Here is a 9,379-nt window from a genome sequence, read left to right as displayed (position 1 = left end):
CAAACGCTGTCCTTGGGTGAGATGCAATATCCACTGGGAAAGAGACAGAAGGTGGCTCCATGTATAAATTGCCCCAACTTACACAAAACTGTCTGCTCTGTGGTGATCTCTGACATGCCCCCTCTGTCCGGATTTCAGCTCTGACTTCCAGTAGGCTCTAAAACTCACTTCTGTTCTTAATAACATTCTTCACCTGGTTTCTCATTTCTTTTTTACACACATTTGAAAGACTCACGGAACTGGAAAAAGAGGAAACGTTTCCGGTACATCCAGAATCTTTACCGTACAGTCCAGGAGTTTCATCAGTGTGGAAATCAGGAATATTTCCTTTTTGGCCCAGTAACTAGCCTGGAAAACAGCAGAAAATGACACTCCTCATCCCACTGTAGTCAGTCTCCCTAGCATCTGAAACAGAAGGGTCAGGAGCACGCTGTACTTCACCCAGTGGGGTTTTGAGCCAGGTAAAGTCTGTAATGGAGGGTGTTGGAGAAGCTCCTGTAGGAGAGGATGCCACTGGGACAGGACAGATGCCATCCTTGCTGCACAATTCCCAACTAGAAGTTGCTCCAGAGTTTGGGAGTATTGATCCATCCTGGCTCAGGGTCCCAGCTCCTGTGGCTCCCGGGCTGAGTTTGTGGGAGGATACTGGGTGGATGTTTACCACTTGGTGGTTCTTTCATATGAACTAGGGAGAGGAAGGGGCTGTGCTTTTCTGTGTAATGAGCTCTTAGGGCAGAGAATTAGAGAGAAGAATGTTCTATGATTATTAACATATAAGTTATAAATAACATTACCATTTAAATTATTAATATATTATTTTGTAATGATTTCATATATTATTTAATAACTGATAAATAATAAATTAATTATTGATGTAATTACTGACACACATTTAAAAAAATATTTTATTTATTTATTTGCGCGCACGAGAGAGAAAGAGAGCATGAGTAGGGAGAGGGGCCGAGGGAGAAAGAGAGGGAGGAGCAGACTCCCCACTGAGCAGGGAGCCCCACACGGGCTCCTGAGATCATGACCTGAGCTGAAGTCAGACTGATCCAGCAAGACATCCCCTTGCTTAAGCTCTTTATTGTACACAGACGTAATAGTAATCTGTTTTGACATTTTTCTGTGTTGGCATCTCTCCCAGAGTGTCTGCACTGCTCTGCTGGCCCAGGTAACATGGTCTCTGGGGGACCCTGGCCCTCCCTATGCCCACTTTTCTCACACCTCTGCATGTGTTATCCACACTATTTATTTAGCACTTAGCTAAGTTTTTTTTGTTTTTAAGATTTTATTTATTTGTCAGAGAGAGAGAGAGAAAGAGCGAGCACAAGCAGGGAGAGCAGCAGAGGGAGAGAGAGAATTAGGCTTCCTGCTGAGCAGGGAGCCCGATGTGGGCCTCGATCCCAGGACACTGGGCAGGTGCTTAACTGACTGAGCCACCCAGGCGTCCCCTTAGCTAAGTTTTTATTGGTATCTTTCACATGGAAAATATAATGAATCTGTCTTCAATCTTTCAAAAATGCCTGAGTTTTTTAGACAATTGACATATCCTTTCTGCCTCAGAGTTTTTATGTAAGAAGATGGGTTATGTCATATCCTTTTTGGAACCCTAGCGATTCAGTGACATCTCTTTCCGGGCTGCTGGGACACAGAGGTGAGCACTGAGGGCCCAGAGGCTCACCTACCTTTGTTTCAGCTGGAGAAATTCCATGTTTGTCTCTTTACACTTTAGCATGCCAATATATTTTCATTTGAAGAAAATATTCTGTGGCTAAAAAGAAAATTGCTAGATGATTTCTGACATTCCATCAAAATGCAGTTAAAAAATTTTTTTAAAAGATCTTTATTCATTCATTTAGAGAGAGAGAAAGAGAGTGTGAGCAGGCAGAGGGGGCCAAGGGAGAAGGAGAGAGAGAATCTTAAGCTGACTCCACACCCAGCATGGAGCTGGACTCGGGGCTTGATCTCACAACCTTGAGATTACCACCTGAGCCGAAGTCAAGAGTTAGATGCCTATTTGACTGAACCACCCAGGAGCCCCTAAAATGTGTGTGTTTTTTTAAATTGAGGTGAAATTATATAATATAAACTTACATTTCAGTGTACAGTTCAGTGGCATTTAGTATACTCTGCTGTGCAACCACCACCTCTATGTAGTCAGAATATGTTAGCAACCCCTAAAGAAGATTCTGTACCATTAACAGTCACTCTGCATTCTCCTTGTTCCCTTGCCCCTGGCAATCACCAATCTACTGTCTGCCTCCATGAATTTACCTATTCTGGGTATTTCATATAGATGGAATCAGGCAATGTGAGGCCTATTGTGTCTGATTTCTTTCACTGAGCATAGTGTTTTCAAGGTTCATGCATGGCACAACATGTATCACGACTTCATTCCTTTTTATGGCTGAGTGATATTCCACTGTGTGGATAGACCACATCTTGCTGTCCATTTATCTGTCGATGATCATTTATTTGGCTTCCTTCCCCCTTTTGATTATTGTGAATAAAGTTGTTATGAATATGTGTGTACAAGTATTTCTCTGAGTGTCTGTTTTCAATTCTTTTGGATATATCAGAATTGAAATTTTAATATAAGTTCTTTAAAGAAGGGGATAGTGAGTTGTGCCCTTTTGGGTTACCCATAGGATTAGAGTCCAATGTAGTATAAGATCTTAATCACTTGCTTGGTGCATACTTTTTTTCTTGCCCTTTTATCCATATCTGCTTCAATCTTATTACTTCATTAGCTTCTTCTTGGAGAGATCCTTTTGTATTTGAGGTTGCCAAATTTGCTGTTGTAATTAAGTGTGAAGTGATACACTTAATTAATATATTTTCCCCAAATGCCATACATTTCTAATCTCATTTGGGACCATTTAATCACAATGTCATCTAAGTGCAGTTCTAGCTTTTTACACCTCTGTCTTGTTTTTTTCTGATTACTTAACTTCACTGACCTTCTAAATAATGAAAAAAAAAAGTGTCTCAACACATTTAGTGAATATTTGGACACTGAATTTCAAGTATTCAGAAGCTTCCTTGGTTTCCTGTTTGGTCAGCTTTGAGGCCACCGGAGGAGAATAGAAGCAATTGTTACAAACTCTTTTTATGTATTTGTGGACAAATATGCTTTAGAAAACACTAAACCTCTTAGATGCATTCATGTAAACTGGATTTACTTTGTCCCATGACCCCTTTTTAGCTCTTAAGGGAGAGGCAGGAGATGAGAGAGAAAGGCTGTGGGGGCATCTGGAGCTGAATGCTGTCCTTCTAAGAAATGTCTTTCTTTGAGATTCAAATTTGCACATGAGCAGAAGGTCCCCCAGGTCCCAAAGGCACAGAGCACTCATTGGCAGAGTTAGCTGGACTCTATCAAGCCTAGAGCTTCACCTGTAGAGCTTTGCAGACTTGAACAAGACATGAAGAGTATTTTACAGCCTGTCTTTTAGAAGTGCTGTGCTGTAATTTTCCACCAGACAAGAAAGGCTCCCAGGAGTTACTTTCCCAAAAGGTCGGAGAGTAAATGGACAGTTTCCCTTGATTTGGCCAGGAAATGCTGCCTGACAAGACACCATAATTCTTGTGCCCATGCAGAGGAGATAAGGAGAGGTCTGGAGAGGCCTGCTTCTTCAGGTGAGCTTCCCTAAGAGAGGAATTTTCCTGCTAGAGATTCCTGGCACCAGGGACATTAATAAGACACAAGAGTTTAGGACCCAAAGACACAGGTGATTCCAACTGATCTTAGCTCCTAAAGATCTTAGCATGGGAAGGGTGATTGGCAGGATACACTTGAGGACAAGATACCAGGAGAAACCCAGAGACAAATCTCCTGGGCCCAAGGGATGGATGGTGGCCATAAACTAATTTCAGAGCCTCTTGACTGTCACTGAAACTTGTCATTTCCATATTCCTCCCTATGGCATGCTCTTCCCCATCCTTATTTATATTCCTGAACATTTTCACTTGGAGCACATGAAAAGGAATTACAGTGGAATGGCAAATACAAGGGGGTCAGTTTCTGTGTCAGGATATAGCATGAAAGGCAGAACAATGTGAAAGGAGAAGGAGAGAGGTATGGAGTTGAAGAGATTGGGAGCTGGAGTTTGAATTCAGGACATCCTTCCTCCCCTACCTTCAAGGCAGGCTTGGGTATACCTGCTTTGACATGAGTAGGAACTAGATGGCTAGCAGACAGAAGTGCTCTGGTCCTGGGCCCAGTCTTCTGAACAGCATACTCCAGGGCAAAGTGAGGAAGTCTTGCAGCTGCAGATGAAGGTGAGGGTCATTCTCCTCTCCCCTCACTGCTCTTTCCTGGCTGACTCTACTAGTGATGGGCAGCCATGCTCCTTAATCCCCAACTTTCCAGGTTTAAGCAATGAGCCATCACTGGGGAAAACCAGAAGCTTACTTGAGTGGAGGGTATCAGTCGGGCATACTGTGGAAGCTCTGCCTTCTTTTTCCTTTCATCAATTCTAAAGGTGAAGTGGTTCCTAGAGGCTTTCACTTTCTTTTATTTTTATTTTTTGTAATTTTGTAATTTTGTAATTTTTGTAATTATGTATAATTATACATAATTAAGTAAACTTTGACCACCTTTGATGTCTACGTCCCCTCCTGAGCCATCTCCTCTTCGGTCCCTTCCAAGTACTAATATTTAAAATTTGTGTTTTTCTCCCTTTGATATTCTTTTTTTTTTTTAAAGATTTTATTTATTTATTTGACAGAGAGAGAGAGATAGCGAGAGCAGTAACACAAGCAGGGGGAATGGGAGAGGGAGAAGCAGGCTTCTTGCCGAGCAGGGAGCCCGATGTGGGACTCGATCCCAGGACCCTGGGATCATGACCTGAGCCGAAGGCAGACGCTTAACGACTGAGCCACCCAGGCGCCCTCCCTTTGATATTCTTTATAGTTTTACTACATGTTTGTTGTCCTACAAAATATTTTGGTTTTTTTTTCTTATTTATGAGCTTGAAATAAATGAAATCATTTTATATTCTTTATATATTTTTCTGTGATTTCTCTTTTTTATCTTTTTTTTTTTTTAAGATTTTATTTATTTATTTGAGAGAGAGAGTGAGAGAGAGAAAGAGCACAAGAGGGGGGAGTGGGAGAGGGAGAAGCAGACTCCCTGCTGAGCAGGTAGCCCGATGCGGGACTCGATCCAGGGACTCCAGGATCATGACCTGAGCCGAAGGCAGTCGCTTAACCAACTGAGCCACCCAGGCGCCCTGTGATTTCTCATTTTTATTCATCTTTGTGGTCCCTGAGATTTATCCATGTTGTTTTATGTAATTGTAATTCATTCATTTTCATTGCCATATACGTTTCAATTGAAGGAATATACCATTTTCTGTTGATGATCATTTGATTTGAGTCTAGCTTTCTGCTATTACAAAAAGAGCTGTTATGAACATTCTCTTATATCTCCTTGTAAAATGCAACAGCTTTCTAAGGTGCTTATTTAAGGTGCCTAGGAGCTGGGTTGCTAAGTCATAGAGTGTATGCATTCTTCACACTTCCTAGATTCTAAGTGGGTTTCCAAATTGGTTGTAGTAATTAACACTCCACCAGGGAACACGCACGCTTCGCAGATGTTCTACATCCTTCCCAAGAGTTAATATCATCAGACTTAAAAATCTTTGCTGATCTAGTAAGTATGAAATAGTTTCTTATTGGGGTTGCTGATGAGGTTGAGTATATTTTGTTATGTTTATGAGCCATGTTTTATTTTTCTGTGTGGAGTATTGTTCAAACATTTTTGTCCATTTTTGTATTGGAATTGTTTGTCTCTTACTTATACAGTTCTTTATATCCCAGACATTATTCCTTTCTCATTTACAAGTCTAACAAATATTTTCTCCCAGAGATTTGCTTTGTTTTTCATTCCCTTTATAAGGTCTTTGCATAGAACAGAATTAAAAAAAATTAATTTAGTCAGAAGTCATCAGTCTTTTCCCGTATGCTTTTGCTTTGGTGTTTTAAGAAATCTTTATTGTCTCAATATGCACAGATTTTGTTTTCTAAAATTTTATAGTTTTATATTTCTCATTTGTCTTTGATATTCCAGAATTGATTTTTGTGTATCATGTGTGTTAAGGGTCCAGTTTCATTTTTTCTGTATGTATAGTCAATGTCCCAGCATCATTCATTGAATAATCCATCTTTCTCCACTAGCCTGCAATGCCAGCTGAGAAATGCAGAAAGTTTCTATTCATGTGCTGATCTGGGTCTAGCCTCTATTCTGTTCTATTAATCAATTTGTTTATCTCTGCAGCAATACATTTTTCTAATTGTTGTAGTGTTACAATAACTCTTGTATCTGTGAGGCAATTGCTGCTAACTTCTTCTTCATTACAAGTATCTTGGCTGTTCTTTGCCTTTTGCTTTTCATATAAATTTTATAATCAGCTTCTCTAGTTTTAAGAAAAAAGAACTTGGTTTCAAATGAAATTGCACCGAATCTATAGATCCATGAAGGGGGAGCTAATATCTTTGTTACATCTAGTTTTTTAATTTACAAAATGGTTGCCTATTTCTCCAATTACTTACATTCTTTTATAAGTTTTATAATGAAATTTTACAATTTTTCTCATAAGATTCTTGTTTATCTCTTGTCAGATTTAACCCTAGAGTTTTTTTAAAAAAATGTTTTTGTGTGTTTCTTTTAAGGAGCATATTTTCAAACTATTTGTTGCTGATAAATAAAAATGAAATTTATTTTTAAAAAACTTTTTATTTTGAAATAATTATAGATCCACAGGAAGTTGTGAAGATAGTACAGAGAGTTTCCATGTCTTTACATCTTATGTAAATAGAGCAGGAAATTGACACTGGTACAATATATGTGTATAATTCTGTTATTGTGTCACAAAGGTAGATTTTGATAACCCTCACCGCAAACAAGATATGGAGCTAGTCCATCCCAATGAAGCTCTCCCTGGTGCTACCCCTTTATGGTTCTCCAGTAGCCTTCTCTGACCTCATCATCACTCATTCTTGGCCACTAATCTGTTCTCCATTTCTATATTTCTGTCATTACAAAGACTTTATATAGTGTAACCATACAGCATGTGACTTTCTGATATGAAATTTTAAAAAAGATTTTATTTATTTTAGAGAGAGAGAGGAAGAGAGAGAGAGAGCATGAGTGGGGGGAGGAGCAGAGGGAGAGGGACAAGCAGACTCTGCACTGAGTGCAGAGCCTCATGTGGGGCTCAGTCTCACTACCCTGAGATCATGACCTGAGCTCAAATCAAGAGTTGGTCGCTGAACTGACTGAGCCACCCAGGCACTCTGATATGAGATTTTTTTTGCTTAGAATAATGACCTTGAGATTCATCCAAGCTCTTATACGTATCAATAGTTTATTATTTTTTATTGCTGAGTAGTGTTCCACGATACAAATATATCACATTTATTTAAACATTCACCTATTGTAGAACATTTTGTTGTTTCCAGTTTTTAGCTATTACAGGTAAGGTTGCTATGAACAACCAACCATGCACAAGTTTTTGTATCAACATAAGTTTTCATTTTTCTGAGATAAATGCCCAAGTGCACAATTGCCCAGTAGTATGGTAAGTGTATCTGTCATTTTTTAATGAATGCCCACTGTTTACCAGAGTGGTTCTACCATTTTACATTTCTACCAGTCATGTATAAGAGATCTAGTTTTTCTGTATCCTCACCAGCATTTGGTATTATTATTTTTTATTTAACTATTATAACAGGTGTGTAGTGATATCTCACTGTGGTTCTAATTTTCATTTCTCTAATGGCTAGTGATGTTGAACATATTTCATGTGGCTATTTGACATGCATATATCCTTACTGGTGAAATATCTCTTTATATCTTTTGCCCATTTTCTAATCGAATTGTTTGATTTTTCACTGTTGAGATTATTTTTATCAAGTTTTATGGAAATATAATTGACTATAACATTAAGTTTAAGGGGTGCAACGTGATGACTTGAAACACATATATATTGTGAAATGAAGGGTGATAAGGTTAACACCTCCACCACCTCACATAATTACCATTTTGTTGTTGTTGTTGTTCTGGGGCAAACATTTAATATCTACTCTCTTAGCAATTTTCAAGTATACATTATGATATTGTTAACTATGGTCACCATGCTCTACATTAGATTCCCCAGGACCTGTTCATTTTATAACTAAAAGTTTGTACCCTTTGACCAACATCTCCTCATTTTACCCACACCCCAGCCCTTGGCAACCACCAATCTACTCTCCATTTCTATGAGTTTGGCTATTTTAGACCCCACATATAAGTGAGATTTTATAATATTTGACTTTCTCTATCTGATATTCATTTAGTGTAATGCCCTCAGAGGGCATCCATGTTGTCACAAGAGGCAGAATTTCCTTCTATTTTATGCCTGAACAATATTCCATTGTGTGTGTGTATAAATAAATTCATCCATTATACATACATATATATGTGTAATATATATATTTTTTATCTATCATATCTATCATCTATCTATAATCTATCATCTGTCTATCATCTATCATCATCTATCTATCATCTATCTATCTATCTATCTATCATCTATCATCTATCTAATCTATCTATATCTATCATCTATCACATTTTCTTTATTCATTCATCTGTTGATGGACACTTAGGGCTTTTCCATGTTTTGGCTATTGTAAATAATGCTGCAATGAATATGGGGATGCAGATAACTCTTTGAGATGCTGATTTCATTTCCTTTAGGTATATATCCAGAAGTGGAATTACTGGATCATATGGTGGTTATATTTTTAGTTTTTTGATGAACTTTCATACTGTTTTCCATAGTGACTTATGAATTTATATCCCCACCAACAGTGCTCAAGGATTTCCTTTTCTCCATATCCTCACCAACACTTGTTATCTTTTGTCTTTCTAGCCATTCTATCAGTGTGAGGTAATAACTCATTCTGGTTCTGATTTGTATTTTCCTGATGATTAATGATGTTGAGTACCTTTTCATGTACTTGCTGGCCATTTATATGTCTTCTTTGGAAAAATGTTTATTCAAATCTTTTGTGCATTTTTAATTGGATTATTTGTTTTTTTGCTATTGAGTTGTATGAGTTCCTTATATATTTTGGATGTTAACCACTTACCATATATATGGTTAGCAAATATTTTCTCCCATACTATAGAAGTGGAGGAAGGTCAATAATATATCTTCCAAACTAAGAAGGGACTTTTTTTTTTTTTCATTTTTTTTTTTTAATTCTTATGTTAATCCCCATACATTACATCATTAGTTCTAGATGAAGTGTTCCATGATTCATTGTTTGTGCATAACACCCAGTGCTCCATGAGGAACGTGCCCTCCTCAATACCCACCACCAGGCC

Source organism: Leptonychotes weddellii, chromosome 4 (assembly GCF_054177405.1).
Source record: "Leptonychotes weddellii isolate Sample4059 chromosome 4, ASM5417740v2, whole genome shotgun sequence".
NCBI classification, from domain to species: Eukaryota; Metazoa; Chordata; class Mammalia; order Carnivora; family Phocidae; genus Leptonychotes; species Leptonychotes weddellii.
Note: the sequence above shows the minus strand (reverse complement) of the source record.